Raw genomic sequence first — 7,743 nt, 5'->3', positions numbered from 1 at the left:
TAGACTTCATGTTAGTGTTGTCATGGGTTGTAGGTTTATTCTAGACTTTATGAGAGTGTTGTCATGGGTGTTAGGTTTATCTTACACTGTATGTTAGTGTTGTCACGGGTTTTAGGTTTATCCTAGACTTCATGTTAGTGTTGTAATGGGTTTTAGGTTTATCTTAAATTTATGTTAGTGTTGTCATGGGTTTTAGGTTTATCTTAGATTTTATGTTAGTGTTGTCATGGGTTTTAGGTTTATCTTACACTGTATGTTAGTGTTGTCACGGGTTTTAGGTTTATCCTAGACTTCATGTTAGTGTTGTCATGGGTTGTAGGTTTATTCTAGACTTTATGTTAGTGTTGTCATAGTCTGGTTTTAGGTTTATCCTAGACTTCATGTTAGTGTTGTCATGGGTTGTAGGTTTATTCTAGACTTTATGAGAGTGTTGTCATGGGTTTTAGGTTTATCTTACACTGTATGTTCGTGTTGTCACGGGTTTTAGGTTTATCCTAGACTTCATGTTAGTGTTGTAATGGGTTTTAAGTTTATCCTAGACTTTATGTTAGTGTTGTCATGAGTTTTAGGTCTATTCTAGACTTTATGTTAGTGTTGTCATGAGTTTTAGGTCTATTCTAGACTTTATGTTAGTGTTGTCATAGTCTGGTTTTAGGTCTATTCTAGACTTTATGTTAGTGTTGTCATGGGTTTTAAGTTTATCCTAGGCTTTGTGTTAGTGTTGTCATGGTCCGGTTTTAAGTATAATTTTAGATAAATAAGGTCAGGTACAAAGGACATTTCTCCCTCTCACCTTAACGATTTATCACAGTTATTTCATTTCATTTATTTGGCCACAAGAAAATTATGTATAAATTAATCAGGATTTGTACTCCCCTATTCGTAACACTTGTAACATAGTGTCTATTTATATCACTTCGCTTTATCCGATAGTGCGAAATTCCTATATATCACAAACAGTTCCATTGATAAAATAATAAATAATACATAGTTCCATTAATATAAATATTTTTCACTGGATTATTTCACCAGAAGTGTACTATACATAACTTTAATTTTGAATACACTTCTAATGAGTTAGCCTAATGATATATACTCTTCAAAAAAGAAACGCAAAAGGCAAAATATGAGACAAATTGTTAACAAGTTTATTCCGGGTAGTTCTGTATGACATGTGTGAAACTTTGCACATTCACTGCTGAACATCCAAAGTCTGCAAAGGCGAAGTCCACGCTCACTTGGTGAAGTTTAACGTCACTCATCGTCAATAACGAGTATGCCCCGTGAGCATCAATAACTGCTTGGCATCTCCTGCCCATGGAAGCGATGAGATGACGAATCACATTCTGTGGAATGGCTGTCCACTCAGCCTGCAAAGCTGCTGCAAGCTGAGGTAGAGTCTTCAGTTGAGGTTGTCGCCGTCGCAGACGTCGGTCCAACTCGTCTCAAAGATGTTCGATGGGATTTAAATCTGGTGATCTGGAGGGCCAGAGAAGAACGTTGATGTTGTGGTCTCTCAAGAAGACAGTGGTGAGTCGGGCTGTGTGAGGACGGGCGTTGTCATGTTGAAAACGTCATTGACGTTCACCATGATGGGTTGCACATGGGGCCTAAGAATCTCGTAGACGGTTGCGTACGGTCTGTTCGAAAATCCTACGCAGCCCTGGTATGGTTGAGGCAGTAGACGTCGCAGTTTTGGTCCTATACCGAAGTTGACATAACCGGATGTTGCGATTTTGTGCGGGCGTGGTCACACGAGGTCTGCCAGATCGTGGACAGTCACGAGTTGATCCATGTTGTTGGTGACGATTCCATAGCCTTGTGATGGTGCTTGGGTGGACATTCACAGCTCTGGCAACATCTGATCGAGATTCGCCTGCTTCCAAACAACCAATGGCGTTGTTGCGTTGTGCTTCAGTCAGTCTTGGCGTAACTGTATTGCGTGTCGGTGGCTTAACACTGAGCTATGGAAACCGAGAACCCGTCACTTTTATAGGGATTTTGCACATGTTGCACTTGCAGAACATGCAGATCTCTCAAACAAATTTATTGGACACGCATGCGTTTTGGCGAAAAATCCGATTTTTCCTCCGTTTTCAAAGTGCACAACTTTTATTGTTATTTTGGTCTGACAATCAGTGCCTTAACACGTCTAACATCACATACTATGAACTTGTAACGTTATTACATATATTTATCTTTAAAATAACAAACATATCCCTTTTGCGTTTCTTGTTTTGAAGAGTATACTTATTAGCCCACAGTGAGTGGCCTTTTAGAATACTAATGGTAGTAAGGACTACTGTAATTGTGTATGACATATTTATTAGCAAGTTGTAAATGTCATTTTGTAATACTCTTCGTACTTAGGACTACTTTCATTGTGTATGATATATTTATTAGCTAGTTGTAAGTGTTGTTTAACAATGCATGTGGCACTTAGGACTACTTATTATGTATGATACATTTATTTGTTTTTTCTTTATAATACATGTGGTACTTAGGACTACTTTCATCATGTATAGAATACCGATCTTTAGAACATAAGTGTTTATATATAAATACTACATGAGAGACTGTCATATAGCGACTGTATGTTTACGTGACTGTGTTAGAACCTTGAGTTTGGGGACCCGAGTTCTCTGTAGGCTGTTGTTACAAGATAGTTTTGTACTGCTCGTAATCTATTTGTTGTCCATGTAACTATGACGAGTCATATATGTATATAGATCTCTGTTATATTCTGATAACGTTTTGTGCTGACGTAACTGTTGTTTTCATTCACAAGTTCAAATTGTTCTTTCGTTTAATTTATTATTAATTCGAATGTGTTCCTAACTCACATTACACTTTAACATTAACCAGTGGAAGGGCAGCCTACCAACTAAATATTATTCATCTTAATAAGATAAGGAAATTCACTGTCACAGTTATAGCTCTTTCTTATCTCAAAGTGCACAGAGTGATCAGCGACAATAAAATGTTCTTGTTACTATACTAACATACGAGATGTTCATGTAATTGCACTAGCATACCACGACGATAGAAACATTTAATTTTTGTATATATTTGTTTCATAATACACAATGATTTTAATATTAATTAAACACTCCGCCTAGTTATTCTATTGCTTTGGGTTACCTAAGCAGCAGTGGAAACATACGTGTATTTAAAAACTACTGTGACAGTATGATTTCGACAACATGTTAAATAATTATAGACTTTGTGGCTTCTATAGTAATAATAAAAATAATATTATTGGCTATAATTGTGTTTTAAATACGTCTATATTTGTAATAGTACAGTAAACACTTATGCAGTTTAGGGAGCAACTGACAATGGACTGTTATTGGAACTTCAAGCTTTTGGCCTTCGTTTTCTGAATTTTGACATCTCGACATTTCTTACACGAGTTGCGCAGTCTGTACACTTGTACTGTTTTGGGGTAATGAAGGTTTATTTGTTAACATTTTCGTGCTTACTTGACTGTTCCAAATTGACACAAAGCAGCAGAATACAGATGTACATAATTTACAGAAATTGCTCCTTGTAATCACATATCGCTGTCACTGTGTTCTTTTACAATCAATTCTTTTCACTAGATCTTCAAACTTACTTGAGAACGTTGGGATAGTGTAGAGTGTGAAGATATTTCAAACAAATAGGAATAGTAATGAATCTACTTTTACAGATTGGTTTGTGAAAATAATTTGTTTCGTTATTAGTCTAAGTGCAAAGTGATTTCATGTTATTATTTAAAACTATTCTTCGTCCAAGAATTTCAAATATTACTTACATAATCTCTAAAACCTTCTAAATACAGTTACAGATTTTTTTCAGTAAAACCTCATATTTACATATCATTTTCTATACTCTATGTGGAGTCTATCACTTGACCAACCTCGTAACCATCATAAAAAAATAAAGAAATAAATAAAAATTATGCTTTTCTCATGCTAGAATGACGACATATTATAACACTAAAATACAAATGTTTAGTTTAAATTGCGTAAGTTTCATAACGCTTTATATTTATTTCGATTATATTGGCCTTCCAGTATTGCTTGTCTAACATTATATAGCTTGTGCTGACGCGGTGCACGTGCACTTATGTCACGTATCCAGTTATGTAAAATCAACCTTCAATCTTTCCTGTCTTGGCTGTGTTTTATTGGACTTTGTAATGTTCAGCCACATTTCAATTATTATACATATGTATATAGATTATTACTATTTACAAATAAATTATTAAACTTATTTTTCTTAAAACATAGAATAATAAAAATACAGTTATCTCTTCTCACTACATCCTCTGTACTCGGTTGTTGCTGGATATAGATTGCTAAGCCTTTTTTAAAATTTGGCACGTTGAAGATACCAAAAAAATAAAGAAAGAAATAATTAGGTTTCATTAGGTTGTCCAGAAATAAATGCCGTTTTGAACTGCGAAGTTTGTAAAAGTATAAACCAGTGTTGTAAAACATGCTTTAATCAGAGTAAGCACCATTTGCTTCAACACACTTTTACCAACGAGTAACGATACTGATTATGCCCCTGTTGTAGAAATCAGAGTTTCTATGGTTAATGAACTCCCTGAAAGCTTCTTCTGCAGCTGCCTGGTTTTGAAAGCGTTTATTGTTCAAAAAGTAATCAAAGAGTTGAAAAAATGAAAATCTGTAGAGGCAATGTCTGGGGAATAAGGTGGACGAATAAAAACCTCAATTCCCAATTCGTTCAATTTTTGGAGCGTCATCCTTGACAGGTCTCATAATGCCGATTTTATTGATCTTCAGTCAGCTCATACGGAACCCACTTATCCAACTTTCTCGTCTTTCCAATCGCACTCAGGTGGTTTGCAATGCTCGATTTGCTTGTGCCTAGCTTTTCTGAAAGCTCACGTACTGTTGTGTAAGGGTCTGTCTCAACTGCTTCCCTTAATGTGGTTTCATCTAAGGATGGCTTCCTTCCACAACCTTCGTGGTCTTTAAGACTTACATCTACATAGCAAAACCTGTACGTTCAGTAACAGATCCATGGCCGAATGCCTGGTTAATGTTCCGTGTAGTTTCGGTAGTTTTTCGTCCAAGTTTGAAGTCGTAGAGGAAAATCAGACGAAAGTCCTTCTTGTTCATGCTCTCTTGGGGGTTGCAAAAACTTAAGACACCATGTGAGTGACAAACGTTGAATTAAACCAACCAACCAACGAAAAGTTACTCAATATTCATCTTCTAAATGTCACTGAGAGAATTCTGACATTTATTTCTGGACAACCTAATACATATACAGTCAAATAACCAAAATCATGAATACCTACACTGATACAATGGAAGTCCACTACAACTTATTAACAAAGATGTAATTAAATTTCAAAAAATATATAAAACTTGAGTAGACTGAAAACACCACAACAACACTTAACTCGTTGAAATCTTGGATTGAAAGAACGTCCTGGCCTTTTCAAATATTAAAAGGGGGACATTCTAAGCTGTTGACTGGTTATTCAAATGCCATATATTGAAGTGAGTATATATAAGGACTATATCCCAGTATAGAAAGAGACGAACGGGGCCAATGAGTTTGATTCAGTGCATAAGCCATATCTCTGGAAAAATAAAAAGATATGAGATTCTTATTTTTATCCTAGTTTGTTAATATTAGTAATTTGAGTTTCTAATCTGTAGAAAACTACAGACTTAGTTGGTTTTTTTGTTTTCTGGATTTCTTCTGCAAGCTATTCGAGGGCTATCTGTGCTAGCCGTTCCTAATTTAGCAGTGTAAGACTAGAGGGAAGGCAACTAGTCACCACCACCCACCGCCAACTCTTGGGCTACTCTTTTACCAACGAATAGTGGGATTGACCGTCAAATTATACACCCCCACGGTTGGGAGGGCGAGCATGTTTAGCGCGACGGGGGCGCGAACCCGCGACCCTCGGATTACGAATCGCACGCCTTACGCGCTAGGCCATGCCGGGCCAACTATAATGACTGAATTATGTTTTTTTTGTTTTTAAACAACAAACACACTTTATTTTTTTTAAAACTCCAAAATTCTTTCATTTATTTTGAATATTTGACTTTTTCGTAGATTTCTCGCAAGGATTTTCAAATGCATTCACAGTAAAGAAATACACCTCTGATAACTTCTTTTTATCGTTAAAGTACATTTAACCTTCTCAGTTCCATTAACAGACATTTTCATCAATAGTTCTACATTAAGGGTTCGATACAGTGTACACAGCTCACTGTGCAGCTCTTCATCAAAACAATAACACAGAGGAAGAAAAACTGACGAAAATTTAAAATATAAATAAAAAAACAACTAAAGTTCATGTTTTATTAAAAATTATTAATAGTATTATTAAAGGTTTATTTTTATACGTTATTAAACATGGTTTTATTTAAACTTTCTTGTACTTTAACATGTCTGCATTATAAATCAGAAATAACTGAGAAACAGCAATAACCACCAGTGTTGTCAGAAAATGTTTTACCATCTAGACTGGAGCCTCCAAAGAAAATAATAACAATTGGTAGTTTGTGTGCCTACAGATGCATGTATAAAATTATTACCTTTGAGTAAAAGGGGTCTACATTTTACATTCAAAGTAATTAACAATAAAGAATTTTTAACATAAGTAAATAACAGAGAAGAATGTCGTCATAATATAATTTATTACATAATAGTGTAATTGTTAGTGCAACGTATCAGACAATATTGTAAAACCAAGTTACAGATCTAATACCAGGGGTAGAAATATTCTAAATTTTCAGCAGGACACATGTCCTGCTGGACAGTGAAACTTGCCGGACATTTGAAATTTTAGCAGGACACCTCAAAATTGTCACCAGACATTACTGAAAACAAGAAATCAAGTAGAGACAATTATTATATAAAACAAAATTATTTTATTTATGGCCTAAAACATTATTTCAACACAAGTGGCAATAAGTTGTATCCATTAAAAATGACACATCAATCAAGCTGGTAGATTTAGTCATCCAACACCAATACATCAGCTGATGTAGACTCAGTATCTCTATTGTCTCTACATGTGTGAATTCCATGTGGACTCACAAATTGATTTTTTTTACTTTCCTTCCACCAGGACTCTACAGACTTGCACAGTAATTCTGTGCTTGCAAGATCACAGGTCTTACTTTTAGCTAATTTTATTGTCATCAAGTCATTAAGAGAATCATTTATTAGTTTGGACCGCCAGTCATCCTTAATAACTGCCATCTGGGAAAATCTACGTTCTGGTTCAGCAGATGACATGGAAATCACCTGCATGAGGCATATCAAGGCCAACACTGTTGATCCAGGAAAGGTTTACCATCCTCAACAGTAATTTGACTTAACATGTTGGCCCACAATCCACTTGCACTACTAGCCAGGGACTCATCTGATTTGGCAAGTCTTGTGACTTTGAGCAGTGTCTCATGTAAGTCAGCTTGGCAAATATCAGCTGCAATGTTGAAACCCTTAGCTTCTAGCAGAGCACCAGAGTGGTCCAATAGTGTCTGGAGTTCATTATGGCCATAAGATGACAATGCTTCCTTGCTTTTAGGCTAGTTGCTTGGTTCAAAATTTGAAAGACACCAATAAAATCCTTATCTGAATGAGAGATTTGAAGAATATTGATATGTGACAATTTTACCTATGAATAGCAGTTTCTTCAACCATGGATTCAACAACTGCCTCTTTTGTGGCACTTTTTGAGCCTCTGGTCCTTGTCTGACC

Source organism: Tachypleus tridentatus, chromosome 13, assembly GCF_004210375.1.
Source record: "Tachypleus tridentatus isolate NWPU-2018 chromosome 13, ASM421037v1, whole genome shotgun sequence".
Classification (NCBI taxonomy): domain Eukaryota; kingdom Metazoa; phylum Arthropoda; class Merostomata; order Xiphosura; family Limulidae; genus Tachypleus; species Tachypleus tridentatus.
The sequence above is the reverse complement of the archived record's forward strand: the minus strand, read 5'-3'. Positions refer to the sequence as shown.